Source organism: Podarcis melisellensis, assembly GCF_964234715.1.
Source record: "Podarcis melisellensis genome assembly, chromosome: 15".
In the NCBI taxonomy this organism is placed as follows: domain Eukaryota; kingdom Metazoa; phylum Chordata; class Lepidosauria; order Squamata; family Lacertidae; genus Podarcis; species Podarcis melisellensis.
In genome coordinates this window covers 37823711-37839632 of record NC_138532.1, presented here as the reverse complement: position 1 = coordinate 37839632, position 15922 = coordinate 37823711, and the positions used below count along the sequence as shown (strand labels likewise).

The window sequence follows — 15922 nt, the reverse complement described above, 5'->3', positions numbered from 1 at the left end:
GTGGGTTAAACCACAGAGCCTAGGACTAGCCAATCAAAAGGTTGGAGGTTCGGGGCAGTTCAGGGTGAGCTCCCGTTGCTCGGTCCCTTCTCCTGCCCACCTAGAAGTTTGAAAGCACCTCAAAGTGCAAGTAGATAAATAGGTACCGCTCCGGCGGGAAGGTAAACGGCGTTTCTGTGCGCTGCTCTGGTTCGCCAGAAGCGGCTTAGTCATGCTGGCCACATGAACCGGAAGCTGTACTCTGGCTCCCTCGGCCAATAAAGCGAGATGAGCACCGCAACCCCAGAGTCGGTCACGACTGGACCTAATGGTCAGGGATCCCTTTACCATTACTTTAACGGAGAATTGGATAGCGCTGAACTATCACCATCCCTGAATATGGGCCACTCCAGCAGGGTCTAAGGAGAGCCAGAGGAAAACAATATCTGGCAGACCACAGGTCCCCCCCCTCACCCATCCCTGATGAGCTTCAAGAGAAGAAAGGTGGGTTTGCACCTTTAACAACTGTGTAGACGCCAAAGGAGTTTCAGCAAGTTTGTTCCTTTGTTTTATTTAGCAAAATTTATAGGGTTGGGGTTTTTCTTTGTTCTTAATTGTTTTAATGGGAAGTCACTCTGGGTCACTGTGAGGACAGCAACAAACAAAATATTTAAAAAATGCAGTGTGTAATTTCACCCAACTTTCTCCTGTAATGCTAGAGTAATGGCAGCTGATGCTAATTTTAATGACCTACAGATAATAGCCATCTCCTTAGAACCTCACTGCTTTTGCCTTCTTCCCCACCTGTCCTTCCCTACTTACAAGCACCTCTTCTAGATGCAGAGCCAGCTAGCAACTCCCAGGCTGAAGCTGGTCGCTGTTATTATTATAATTCTTGGGAGCTCAATATATATATATATCTTTGAACCGCCGCAGGGAGGACAAGGGGAGTCAGAGTCATCCCAGAAACACATTCACTTGCAACCTCCTCCTCCCTGTTGGCAAGTCAGGATCTTCTGACATCCCATAAATCAAGCCAGCTCAGAAATCGGCTAGGAGGGAAAACACCACCAAAGGAGTTGCAAATGTGGGAGGAGGGAGGGAGGAACCAGAGGATCTATGGGAATGGTGTGCTGCTTGGAGGGGTAGCATAGCGGCTGCACTGAGTGTCTGTCAGGTTCCTTGTTACCAACGGAGGCAGGTCCATAAGGGCGAACTGGGCACTGCCCCACCAACCTCAGTCTACCTTCAGCCAGACAATCACCTGCCTGCTTCCTCTGCTGACCTCAGGAGGGAACAGGATGCAGGCAAAATTAGATTTAGCCTTGCCGGCCAGTTGGTTTTGGCTTCATCTACTGTTGGGCTCCCTGCCTTCCGCTCCACCAACCCCAGTCCACTACAAGCAAAACGTTAAAACGCCAGGTTTGCATTTGATCAGCCGCCTAAGAAGCACCACAGGGGACCAGACCGTGCCTCTCCTGTAATCCAGTTGCCTCTTTGGTTGCCTCCAGACTGCCAGCAGTTTGTGGGAAGAACTGGACGGCACACCATAAATGTGGATTTGTGCAGCACTCTGTTGCAACAAAGTAACTGGGGGGAAACCCTACAGGCTTTTTGCAGTTAGGAAAGTGATGGGGAAATATTCTGAAAAGCATGGGGTAGACAAATAATTAATGGGAAGACATATTCAATACCCCACAAGCAAATCAGGATGAACACTCAGTGAAGACTGAACACAGCCTAACCTCCACAAAAGGAGCAAGCAAATTAGGGTGAATATTTGTTGTCCCACAGCATCCCTGCAAACAAATCAAAACAGATGCTCATTAAAGATCAGACATGATCTAACATCTCTGTATGCTTTGTGCAAGGAAATCAGGCTGAATAGCCAATAAACAAGTGTCTGGAGGAGCTCTAAGAGTCTCTAAGGCCATCACAAAGATGGCATACTGGAACTGTAGAGTTGGAAGGGACCCTGAGGGTCATCTAGTCCAACCCCGGAAGTGCAGGAATCTTATCTGAAGCATCAATGACAGATGGCTATCCAACCTCCAATGAAGGAGAGTCCACCACCTTGTGAGGGAGACCATTTCAACTGTCGAATAGCTCTGACTGACAGAAAGTTCTCCCTAATGTTAAACTGGAATCCCCTTTATTGTCATTTGAATGCACAGATTCAGGTCCTACCCTCTGAAGCAGGAGAAAACAAGCTTGCTGCATCTTTCACATATAGCTGGATTACTGCAATGCATTAAGCATGAGTTTCCTTTTAAAGAGTATTTGAAACTTCAGCCGTTTCAGAACTTGGCAGCCGAGTTGGTTGTTAATGTACATTATTTTGCCAATGCTTTAAAGATTTGCAGTAGCTTTTGGGTTATTTCTGAGCACAATTCAAAGTGCTGGCTTTGACCTCTGAAGCAGGGCTGAGCTGAAATGGTGTGTGTGTGTGTGTGTGTGTGTGTGTGTGTGTGTGTGTGTAGAGGCATGAGGTGAAATACAAAGAAACAATGTGGTACCAGCGATGAACAAATATGTTAATTTCATTTTCTGCTGGTTTCTCGTTTTTCCCCAATCTTAAGACCAGTTTCCCACATCTCCATATCAGTTTGCAATTCTTCTTTCTTTTTTTCTAAGTCCTCATGAAAATCTAGCGTTTTTAGTGCAAATTTCTCTATTGACAACTGCCCTTAAACAAGATTTCCATAATAGAAATTGGGACACAGCGCCACCTAGTGCTTGTGTGGAGTTAGCACAGGATATATTTCCTCATCTCGGTCTAGCGCAGGGATGGGGGGAACCAGTGGCTCTTCAGATATTGCTGTACTCCGACTCCCATCATCCTCAGCCCCAACAAGGCCATTGGTCAGCAATGTTTGGAGCCGAAGTTGGCGTTTCTCACCATTTATGAACAAGTGGGACCTGTTGCCACACAATATTGCCAGCTGCAGTACTGCTGTTCAGGACGCCAGCCAGCCAAGCCCACAGACCTTTTCCCAGGCTACTCTATTCCATCCCCCACCAGCATTTTTTCAACCCCTCCCCCAAAAAACCCACAAGGGGCTTCTTGATAGATACTGATGTGCATACATGCCTTCAGGCAAACAGAGAACTAGGGCCATGCATCAGTGTCACGAGTTCTCTACAGCTGGTCATTTCAGACAACACAAAATTTTGCACATAGTGACCTGGGAATCTTGGTGGTCCAAGGTGCACAAAGTGGATCATTCTGTCCGATCCTGCCTTGCGACCTGCTGGTCAAGGGCAGGTAGTGAATAATAAATACAACTGCTGAAATGTTGGTCTATTTCTGCTAGGTCCAGTATACCTGAAGGAGCGTCTCCACCCCCATCATTCTGCCCCGACACTGAGGTCCAGTGCCAAGGGCCTTCTGGCTGTTCCCTCACTGCAAGAAGCCAAGTTACAGGGAATCAGGCAGAGGGCCTTCTCGGTAGTGGCACCTGCCCTGTAGAACGCCCTCCCACCAGATGTCAAAGAAAAGAACAACTACCAGACTTTTAGAAGACATCTGAAGGCAGCCCTCTTTGGGGAGGCTTTTAATGTTTAATAGGTTATTGTATTTTAGTGTTCTGTTGGAAGCCGCCCAGAGTGGCTGGGGAAGCCCAGCCAGATGGGCGGGGTATAAATAAATAAATTATTATTGTTATTATTATTAGGCAAATGTGCGGACAGCAACGAGCCTGCTCCAACCACTGCCTGCCTCCTCTGGGCCTTGGAAGTTGCTGTCCGCACAGCTGCCCACTTAGCAGAAACAGACCAACATTTCAGCAGTTGTATTTATTATTCTTATTCACTACCAGCCCTTGACCAGCAGGTCCCAAGGCAGGTTACAACAATTTAGCATTCTGAATCAAAAGCAGTCACAGATATGGGTGGGTCCTGCAAACACACATCTCAGGTGGCAAAGGTCAAGGAAAAGAGCATGCGTAGAATCAAAGAGTTGGAAGGGACCCTGAGGATCATCTAGTCCAAACCCCTGAAATGCAGGAATATGCAGCTATTCCATACGGGAATCAAACCTGCAACCTTGGGGTTATTAGCACCATGCTCTAACCAATTGAGCTATCCAGTGTCACAAAGATGTCTGCTTCCCGCCTAGCTTTCTTCATTTTAGCTGTGTAATCTAGTTTGGGTACCGGGAAGTCATTTTTGCCATTGCTGTAAACACTTAGCTCATCCATGGAAATTTTTCTCCTGGCCCTGCACCCTACAGAATATTGCAGGGCGGTGACTCGGAAATGGGAAATTTTCTGCTGTCACCCCAGTACTGGGGAATGCCTTTCCCTCGGCCTTGTATGAAGAAGTAACCACCAGTTGCTTCAGATGCATTGCAAAGACTTACCTTTTGCCCATATATTCCCTGATCCATTAGGGTGGAGCCTGATGCCCTGAAATTTTCTTTGCTTTTATATGTTTATATACTGCTGAGCTGTTGGTCTGATGTTGTGCTTTTTGCTTTAACGATATTGTTGTTTTTATAATGTACAGTGCTTAGAGATTTTTAAAAAGAAAAAATATGAATGAGTTTACAAATGCTTAAATAAAACAGCTGGGCATCAGAAATACACCCCACAGTAGAGCTAAGAATGTCAACGGCCTGAAACCCTGGACAGCCACTGCCAGTCAGAGCAGACAATACTGAGCTTAGGGAGATTAATGTTCTGTACTCTGTATGAATCAGCTTCCTATGTTCTTAATATGGGAGAACTGGTTACTTGCCCTTATCTAAATTGGAACTCTGGATTAGATAATACTGCTTAAATCCTTGTTTTATCTGTCTAAACCAGCTTCCCCCTCCCTGCTCCCTGGAAAAGTAATGGAAGAGGGTGCAGCTAACCCCAGCTGCCACCCACTTGATAAAAAGCTACAATCAGGAGCTGGCATAACTTCAAAAGCAGACGGGGTCACACCCACTGCAGCTTAGATGGGAGACGGCTGGTGTTTGATGTCCTCTCAAGAGGTTGGCCGGGTTTGGGCTGAAGCCCAGATTGTGCAGGGGGGTGTTGGCGGTTTTCTTCTTGGAACCAGAAACATCTCACTGGCTCGCACATGCACTGGTGAATTGCAATGAAATCCTCCTGGTAACAACTGAGGCTTGCTAGTGTGTGCATGTGTATATATACGCATGTCTCCTTTCCCCATCTAACCTGAAGAAGCTACGGTCCTAAGACTTACCTTGCAAGATACAACTGTTGTGTACTACTACTACTACTACTAATATATTATTTATACTCCGCACATCTGGCTGAGTTTCTCCAGCCACTCTGGGCGGCTCCCACTCGAGTGTTAAAAACAATGCAGCATTAAATATTTAAAAACTTCCCTAAACAGGGCTGCCTTCAAATGTCTTATAAAGATAGGATAGCTGCTTATTTCCTTCACATCTGAAGGGAGGGTGTTCCACTGGGTGGGCGCCACTACCGAGAAGGCCCTCTGTCTGGTTCCCTGTAACCTCACTTCTCGCAGTGAGGGAACCGCCAGAATGCCCTCGATGCTGGATCTCAGTGTCCGGGCTGAACGATGGGGGTGGAGACGCTCCTTCAGGTATACAGGACTGAGGCTGTTTAGGGCTTAAAGGTCAGCACCAACACTTTGAAGTGTGCTCAGAAACATACTGGGAGCGAATGCAGATCTCTCAGCACCAGTGTTATGTGGTCCCGGCGGCCACTCCCAGCCACCAGTCTAGCTGCCGCATTCTGGATTAATAGCAGTTTTTGGGTCACCTTCAAAGGTAGCCCCACGTAGAGCGCATTGCAGTAGTCCAAGCGGGAGATATCCAGAGCATGCATCACTTTGGCGAGACAGTCTGCGGGCAGGGAGGGTCTCAGCCTGCGTACCAGATGGAGCTGGTAGACAGCTGCCCTGGGCACAGAATTAACCTGCGCCTCCATGGACAGCTGTGAGTCCAAAATGACTCCCAGGCTGCGCACCTGGTCCTTTAGGGGCATAGTTACCCCATTCAGGACCAGGGAATCCCCCACACCCACCCGCCCCCTGCCCCCCAAAAACAGTACTTCTGTCTTGTCAGGATTCAACCTCAATCTGTTAGCCGCCATCCATCCTCCAACCGCCTCCAGGCACTCACACAGGACCTTCACCGCCTTCACTGGTTCTGATTTAAAAGAGAGATAGAGCTGGGTGGAGGCATGATGGTCAGCGGTGCTTGGTGAAAACTGCAATAATGATGGTGATGATGATGATGATGATGATCATCATCATCATCATCAATTACTTATACCCCACCCATCTTTCCAGGCCTCCCCAGCCACTCTGGGCAGCCCCCAACAGAATATTAAAAACACAATAAAACATCAAACATCAAACATTAAAAACTTCCTCAAACAGGGCTGCCTTCAGATGTTTTCTAAAAGATAGTTATCTCTTTGACATCTGACGGGAGGGCTTTCCACAGGGTGGGCGCCACCACCAAGAAGGCTCTCTGCTTGGTTCCCTGTAACCTCCCTTCTCGCAGCGAGGGAACCGCCAGAACGTCCTCGGCGCTGGGCCTCAGTGTCCGGGCAGAACGATGGGGGTGGAGATGCTCCTTTGGGTCTACTGCGCCGAGGCCATTTAGGGCTTTAAGGTCAGCACCAACACTTTGAATTGTGCTCGGAAACGTACTGGAAGCCATATGTGCAACATACAAACAAAGGCAGGGGAAAGAAGTTGCCTAGTAAAAATGATACCACCAAGGAAGAATGCTCTGCTCCGTGCCTTTCTGTAGGAAGAGGTGTGGTGCAGCCCACTCTTTCAGGGCTGTACCACTTCAGACGTGCTTAATGTCAAATACTGAGATCCTGCCCTTAATCCAAAGATCTTGCATATCCAACTAAGTGCTACTCATAGCAGACTTATCGAAATGAATGGACATAAATAAGCCACGTCTATTGTTTCATTCTGCACTTGATTCTGCACTTGAATGTAGTTAACGCTGGCAGAGGTGGATTTAGGGCAGTGCGACGGGTTCCACTGCACTGTGCACTGAGCCTAGGGGATGCCGCAGGATGCCACAGCTATGACATAGTGAGTTGAGCAGAATGGAAGCCGGGAGGTGGGGAGGCACCAAATTTTGACCTTGCACAGGGCACTGCTGAAATTTGAAAGACCCAAGTTAGGCCCTGACATTGGGTAAAGGTAAAGGGACCCCTGACCATTAGGTCCAGTCGTGACCGACTCTGGGGTTGCGGTGCTCATCTCGCTTTATTGGCTGAGGGAGCTGGCGTACAGCTTCCGGGTCATGTGGCCAGCATGACGAAGCCGCTTCTGGCGAACCAGAGCAGCGCACAGAAACGCTGTTTACCTTCCCGCTGGAGTGGTACCTATTTATCTACTTGCATTTTGACGTGCTTTCGAACTGCAAGGTTGGCAGGAGCAGGGACCGAGCAACGGGAGCTCACCCCATCACGGGGATTCAAACCTCTGACCTTCTGATTGGCAAGTCCTAGGCTCTCTGGTTTAACCCACAGCGCCACCCGCGTCCCTCTGACATTGGGTACAACCCAGTAAATCTTTGACCCTCCACATGTTGTTGAATGTCAACTCCCAGCAATCAGCACAGCCAACTGTGAGGAATGATGGGAGTTGTAGTAGTGCAGCCGCACCTAGGAGGCCACAGGTTCCCCCAACCCTTGCAAAAAATTAAAATCCTAGCCCTTCAATAAATACCAATCAAAAACAATAAAAACAGGATATATAACCCAGGCAAAAAACAAAAAACACAAACCAGATCAAGCATAAAACCATCCACAGAGCCTAAGCGCCTTTGCAGATACCCACATTTTAAGATGATGTCAGAATGGCATGGATGTAGATGCCTGTCGAATCTCAAGCTGGCAGGAAATCCAGAGCACTGCCCCTGGAGAAGGCTCAACTGTTGTCAGTCCCCTCCCCCCAACTCGCTAGCTTTTATCAGTCATGATTAGGGATGGGGGAGAAATTCTGTCCACCTAATTCACATTTTCTGAAAACAATAAGCGAACTGAAACACAGCCAGCCTGTGAAATTTGCACCTCTCTGAATACTGTAGGGAAGTTCTCCCTCTAAGTTATTTGTAGAGAAACGCATCTATTCAGGTAAAGTGTACACAATAAAGCATACATCTGTGAAAATAGCATGCAAAACGTTATCGGGCGAAATGCTGGGCAAAAATTCCCCGGTGGATTTTTTTGATGCCTTTAACAAGCAAATAAATCACAATCTGATGTGGAAATGAGGAGTACTGGACTTGAGAGTGGAAGAATGAGAACGGGATAAAAACCAGAACTGATAGATTCTAGAAGTTCACACACACACACACACACACACACACACACACACATATATATATATGCATGTTTAAAATATTTGTATTCCACCTTTCTGCCTGACAACCAATCTCCAAGGCAGCTTACAAGAAGTGAAAATTAATATGCATTCCTCAGTAAGTCTCTGTTTAAAAAGGTGATGAAGGCTCTGAGTGGGACAATGATGGAAACGTCCACCTCCCAGGACACAGGTGGTGCTCTTGTGCTTACAATACGTACGGTCACCTCTCAGGGATGCTGAAGTGGGGCATCCCTTGGGGAAAGGCTGTGGCTCCGTGGCAGAGCATCTGCTTTGCATGCAGAAGTTCCCAGGTTCAATCCCTGGGCATCTCCAGGTAGGGCTGGGAGAGACTCATGTTTTAACCTGCTGCCAGTCAGTGCAGACAATGCTAGGTTAGGTGCACCATATATCCGTTTTGGCTTCTCTCAGTTGTTAAGGGTGCTCAGATGTGTCAGGGGACCCCTGTTCACTTCACAGAGCAACAGTTCCAGAATGGTTTACCGGTACCTCTTCCCAGGGAACTCTGGGGATTGTAGCTCTGTAAGGGGAATAAGAAGGGACGCGGGTGGCAATGTGGGTTAAACCACAGAGCCTAGAGCTTGCTGATCAGAAGGTCGGCAGTTTGAATCCCTGCGCCGGGGTGAGCTCCCGTTGCTAGGTCCCTGCTCCTGCCACCTAGCAGTTTGAAAGCACGTCAAGTGCAAGTAGATAAATAGGTACCGCTCCAGTGGGAAGGTAAACGGCGTTTCCATGCGCTGCTCTGGTTCGCCAGAAGCAGCTTAGTCATGCTGGCCACATGACCCGGAAGCTGTACGCCGGCTCCCTCGACCAGTAAAGCGAGATGAGCGTCGCAACCCCAGAGTTGGTCACGACTGGACCTAATGGTCAGGGGTCCCTTTACCTTTTAAGGGGAATAAGGGGGTCTTCAAAAAACTTAGTACCCCATCAAACTATGGCTCCCAGAATTCTTTGGGGGAAGTCATGACTGTTAAAGTGATAGTGATACTGCTTTAAATGTATAGTGAGATGGGGCCTGTGTGTCAATGTCCTGTTACATACTTTCAATGTGCATATTTTGTATGTGTAAAATGTCGCTCTTGATTTTAGAAAAAGAATAGTCCTTTTATCTATTAGAACTGCAGGACACCCCAAGACGCTTTCTGCATCTCCCTGAGCACACCCAAAGACGACAAACACAAGAAAACACAACCCTGGTGGTAGATTGGATAAAGTCAGTTTGCAATCTCCCTTCTTGTGTCAACACAAAATAAGCTAGATATACTGAGGAGGCTTAACTAATCTTGCAATACGTGATCCCAAGGAAGTACCTTCAGCTAATTGTTCCTGGGTCACCCGGTTTGAGGGTGTTCTACAATCTCCACAACAGAGATGAGCCTTTCTGGATTATTCTCCAAGACCCATCTGTTTCTCACAGTGGCTAACTGGATGTTACTGAGAAGCCCACAAGCGGGATGGAAGGAAGAGCCTGCTCCCTTCAGTTCCCAAGCAAAGGGATATTCCAACATCTACAGCCTCTGATACTCGGAAGCAGCAGAAAGCAATCATGGCAAGTTCTCATGGACAAACCTGTCCTCCATAAAGTTACAAAGCGGTTGCAATCGTCAGGAACGAGTGTGCTTGCGCTAAGCTATGGTTTGGCTTAGTGTTGTGTGCAAACACAGTCCCTGAGAAGCAGGAGAGGTTGGACAGCCAGCTGCAGGAAATGCGGTTGGTTGGAACCCAGAACAGAAGCACACCTATTAGGTGGCAACCATACATTGCCATATTCTGGAGGCAGGTCCCCACCTCTTTCATTGATTAGAAGGTGGCTGGAGAATATATAGGAACATAAGAAGCTATCTTATATTGAGTCAGACCACTGGTGCATCTAGCTCAGGGCTGGAGAGCCTTTGGCCCTCCAGATGTTGTTGGACTACAACTCCCATCATCCTTTAAGCATTGGCCATGGTGGTTGGGCCTGACGGGAATTGTAATGCAACATCAGGAGGGGCCAAAGGTTCCCCAGCGCTGATCTAGCTCAACAGTAGTAAAAACTGAACAAAAACACAACGGTTGAACTGAGAAACATGGGAATCAGACGAGTGAGGCCATCAAGTGCAATACTCTCAACACTGACTTGCAGTGGCTTTCCAAGTTTCCAGGCTGGTAATATTTTCCCAGCCCTACCTGGAGGTACCAGGGATTGGACCTGGGACCTCCTGCATGCCCCACCACTGAACTACAGTCCACCTAAAAGTAGATCCCAGTTCTCATGACTCTGAAGCTGTCTTATACTGAGTTAGCCCATTGTTCCACCTAGTTTAGTGTTGTCTACACTGACTGGCAGCAGATCTCCAGGGGTTCAGATAGGGGACAGTCTCAAACCTACCAAGAGATGACTGGGGACTGAAACTGGGACCTTCTGCATACAAAGCAGATCCCCTGCCCTCTGACTTATGGACCTTTCTCTAAGGTTGTCTCCCTGACAGAGGAAGCCCTCCATTTAAAATAGCCAGCTCCTCAAAAGAGGAACCCTCTGCTCCCACCCTCAAGCAAGGTGGAAGACAATTCAAGCAAAGAGGCAGTCAAGGATGAAAGAACAGAGAACTTTCCACCAGCTGAGCTCAGCAGATTCCCAGCTGAGCCCCATGCAGTTTAGACTTTGGACCGCACCGAAAAAAACCTCTGTGGTCAGTGACGAACCTGCCATGCAAAAAACCCCAATAAAAACAAAATAATTGAGCTGTGCACCAGGGTTTGCTTGACCTAAGATTAACTCTGTGTTTGTTTGCAGCTCTGCAAATTGGGGGACAACGACACAAAAACACACCCAAAACCCTTTAAATTGTGGATTTTTTTAATCTGTCAAAGGGTCACTCGCAGGATTTCCTGGATGAGTCTTTATCATTGGGGGTGGGGTGTTAGAAGAAGAGAAGGGATGGATGGGGAATGAATGGATTCCAGCCAGGCCTCGCTCTTATCCCTTTTATTGCTATCTTCTCCCATAGTTACACTGGGGTCATTTCAGCGCCACCTGGGACACAGCAGACGGCAATTTGGGAGATCCAGAATGTCATCCTAATCTAAATCCCAGCAGGTGACTCTTTGGGCCTCTCTCAGGGCGGCTTGGTACACCAGAGATAAACAAGGTTTGCTTGGATTGACCTGCGTCAGGCTGCAAGGTGAGATGTTCAGCTCCCCACCCCACGCCGGCCCCCTGGAATTTAATGCAAGAACTTAAGAATGTAAGAAGTGTCTTGTTTGATCAGCATCTAATCCAGCATCCTGTTCTCACAGTGGCTGAGCACTTGCCTGTGAGAAACCTGCAAGCAGGACATGAGTACAAGAATAATCTGCCCACATGCGATTCCTAGAAGTTCCATAGTTTAACTGTGTGGTCTACAATTGCAACTTGGTCTACAATTCTGAACGTTGTTGCTGTTCTATAGGAGGGATTCAAGCGCATATCGGATTTTTGGGTTTGCACAAATAAAGTGGGTTAAAGTGCTCTGTCGCCCAAGTACAGCCTAACCACCCACTTTCTGTTTTAAACAGGCGTTTTGCAGTTAGGAAAGCAATGGGAAAATACAATGAAAAGTGTGGGGTGGATGAAACTAATCGGGATGAATGCTCATGGTTGGGAAACTGCCCCGTAAACAAATGAGAACCACTGCTCAATAAAGGCCAGTCTTGGGAGGGCTGGCTGACCAAAGTTTGGGGCCCAGCCAACAAGGTCAAACTGAAGGACAGTGGAAGAGCTGAAAGCTGAAGAGAGGGTTTCTGATTTTTGTTTGTTTTTATAAGATCTGAAGCGGGGTATGAGAGAGGTATCGTTGCCCATCGACTGGCATGCAGAATACAGGCTGATCACTTTTCCTTTTACAAAATTTACAAAATAAGTTTCAGGGAAAGTGTCTGGAATATACCCCAACAAGCGAGAGGTTGGCATTTGCACCACACATACAATTTCTATTGCAGACCCAGAAGATCATTATTTATGATTGTATCCCATTGTGATCTTATGCAGCTGGCAATAAGAGTGAAGACTCTACTCCAGGGATCCCCAAACTCGCCCCTCCAGATGTTTTGGGACTGCAACTCCCATCATCCCTGGCTAACAGGACCAGTGGTCAGGGATGATGGGAACTGTAGTCCCAAAACATCTGAAGGGCCGAGTTTGGGGATGCCTGGTCTAATCCCCTGGGGAGTGTAAGGTGATCCATGGTATTAAAATAGGGATATTGCAAGCTGGCCCCTATTGCAACCTGTGAAGTGATGGAGGATATGGGGAAGTATAACAGTTAAACTTAGACTATTTGTCCATCTAGGCCAGGGAGGTGCCTTCTGCATGCAAAGCTGGGGCTTTCTGCATGCCAGAGACTCTCTCCCCTTAAATATAGATTAAGGAAGCACACAACTTTTAAATGGCAAGCTGGGAATGGAGTTCAGCATTTAGCAAACTTTTTGGAAACAGTCCCCTTAACCCCTGTGGGGTTTGCAGAGTCCTGGCTGGGGCAAAGTCAAGAAACGAACTATCTTGTTCCTTTTTGAACAGGAAAATGGCATGTTTGACCTCCATAGGTCATGAAGCTATAAAACTGGGTTGTATAACTAACTCAAAGCTGCAACTTGAGCTTTGGACTTCTGATTGCTCGAGGCTTAGGAGGGCGGGAGGGGGGAGAAGGTGGAGATGGCCTTTTCAGGAGCAGGACAAGCCAGGAGAATCTCTGCTCCAGTCTCATGCCATTTTCAAGCTTTGCCTTCAAAGCTTTTGCAGGAAAGCCTCAACATCCAAGCCAAAAGATCCGTATCATCTTCCAAAGGGCACTCTCGGTTCACACCAGTGGTGGCACCACAAAAATATGCCAAATGCACTTTTTAAGTGGTATTCTTCCACCCTTCCCTCCTAAACATATGAAGGAAACCCTCTAGACTTTGCTAGGTTCACATTCAATGGAAGCACATTTCAGGTTGCAGCTTGGTGGACCCTGCAATTCCTTACAGCCCGTCAATTGCTGGGATCTATCTATACAGCCCGTCAATTGCTGTTAACTATCTTAGAAGGCTCTGAATCAGCCTTTCCCAGATCTTCTTCGAGTACAACTCTCATGTTCCCTGAGCACTGGTCCTGCTAGCTAGAGATGATGGAAATTGTAGTCCAACACCTCCTGGGGAATCTAAGGTTGAGAAAGGTTGCTCTAAAGGGTTGTGAAGACTTATCCTCCAAGAATTTGCCTTTCAGTTGTTACTAGTGACAAACCTGGAACTAGTAGATCACCACAAGCTATATATTAGTTCCAGATTCTGAATCATCAGCTTCTGGGGAGAAACAACAGGGCTGTTGCTTTCATTCCCTGCTTGGAGACTTGCCAGGGGATTTGACTGGGCACTATGAAGACTGGGTGGAGCTTCAGATCTGACCCACGAGGGCTCTTATTTATTTTGCTGAACATTGTTGGCCACATTTTAGGGCAGTCCTTAAATGACAGCATGAACTACAATATACTACTTTTTAAAAAATACAGTCATATAAAACAGCAGCTGAAAACCTCTGGCAGTCCAGCACACTGGTATAAAGACCTAGCTTAAATAATTAAGGAACAATTTAATAATCCACAGCAGTAAAACACTTTAACAACACACGCACACACAAATTCTGCCCAGCATCCCAGTTGAAATAAATTGAGCGTGAGAACCATTTAAAGGCCAATGCTGATGTCTCTTGGGAGCATGTTCCACAGGTATTAGACCTGCCAATCTGACTGATCTTAAAAGAAGGGCCTGCAAGGAGGACTTCTGAGGCTGATGTCAAGACCTTGGCAGACTCATATACAAGCAGGTTGACTTTTACATCACCCATTTCCAAACCATTTGGGGTTTAAAATCAGAAAGAATTTAGAGGAACTCCCTATTAGCTTTCAAGAAATCCTAGGGTTTCCCCAGAATACTGTTTGAAAGCCAATGCAGTACAGGGATGTTGGGGATGAGTCATAGCTCAGTGGGTAGAGCATCTGCTTTGCAGGCCAAAGGTCCCCAGTTTGATCCCTGGCATCTCCAGGTAGAGCTGGGAATGCTCCCATCTGAAGCCCTTAAGAGCTGCTGCCAGTCAGTGTGGACAATGCTGAGCTAAATGGACCAGTGATCTTAACACAGTAGAAGAAGCTTGTTATGGACACTGAGACAGGATGGAAACACGTTCCTAGTTAAGTCACAGCGGACTTGTTTTCACTAGGAAAGATTAATTCACCAAGTTGTAATTCCTTGCAGGTATGGGATTCACAAGGCCAACAGTGTCACCTGAGCAAATCCTGGCAGAATGCCAAGAAACACAATTTGAATCACAAAATAAGGTGCACAGGAGAGATGGGGAGCCTGTGGCTCTCCAATATTCCTTAGAATATAATTCCCATCATTGCTGAACTTTGGTATGTTAGCTGCAGTTCTACCCACAGAGCAAAAACTTTAAAAGCCACTACCCTTAGCTTTCAAAGAAGGCCTATGTTGCTCTGATGCGCCCTGTTGCTTCTTAGGTGATAATAAATCATTCCTCCAGCTGATAAGCTAAGTGGCCTCACCTTGAAACAATTCACAGGGGAGTCTATAAAAAGGGCTGTCTTGCAAACAGAACAACAAGGCAAGCAGCTCAATAAAAGCTGATTCAGGGCAAGGAGGAAAAAACACCTCCACCTTTTAAAAAGGCTGTTAGAGCCCATTCCCCACAAACCCGAGGCTCCAAAAAGAAAAGAAGAGTTAGGAATCAGTCATCTGTGTGATACTGCTTTGAGAACTCTGCTCTCAGGCTTGCATTTGAAATCCCAAGCAAAGTCACAACCACACATTTAAAGTGCTCTTACACCACTTTATGGCTCCCCCCCCAAAAAAAGAATCATGAGAACAGTTGTATCAGGGTGCTAACTTCAGAGCTGGAATTCTCAGCATCCTTAATAAACTAGAGTTCCCAGGACACATCATTAGATCGAAGTTCGAGAAACAGTGCAAGATGCAGCTCATAACAGTTCAGTACCCAGAAAGGGGCTTTGGAATTCCTCCACTAGTCTGGGCATTTATCCTAAACTGCTCTTTGCTGACCTCCAATGCCTTGCACCATAACTGCCTTTTCTACTCTTACCTTCATCTGGTGGCACCACAGAAGCAGCCAGACAGGGAAGAATCTGCAGTGCACTCGAGGTATGCACTGTTGGGCTTCCTGTCTCAGTCTTCCAATATTTGATTCTTATCTCTGCCAATATATCTCAGGGCAGGATCCAACAAAGCCACTGGCCATGTTGACTATGACTGAGCTGTAGTCCACATGACCTGGAAGTTGTACGCCGGCTCCCTCGGCCAATAAAGCAAGATGAGCGGCGCAACCCCAGAGTCGGCCACAACTGGACATTTAGAAGTTTCCAAATAAGGCTTGTTATTCTCTGCCAAGGGAATAAGCCAGCTTGATCCAATGTATTTTGCAATAAAGAATTTTAAACATTTCACCAACCAGAGGTAAATATTTTTGAAACCCACAATGAGTAAAAAAAAACTGGATGAAAGATTCAACTAAGATCTTTAAAGGGTTTCTGAATAACCACAAGACTGCTTCTAAGTTTGCTAGTTGTGGGAGCAG

At 46.9% G+C, this 15922-nt stretch overlaps 1 long non-coding RNA gene across 1 annotated transcript; it reads left to right on the top strand.

The window, feature by feature from the left end:
• The first annotated feature begins 341 nt into the window (after positions 1 to 341).
• Positions 342 to 1573, top strand: LOC309357364. Its single transcript, XR_014163110.1, has 2 exons — positions 342 to 1124; positions 1157 to 1573. It is a non-coding gene; the product is annotated as an uncharacterized lncRNA (long non-coding RNA).
• The last annotated feature ends 14349 nt before the right edge of the window (positions 1574 to 15922 follow it).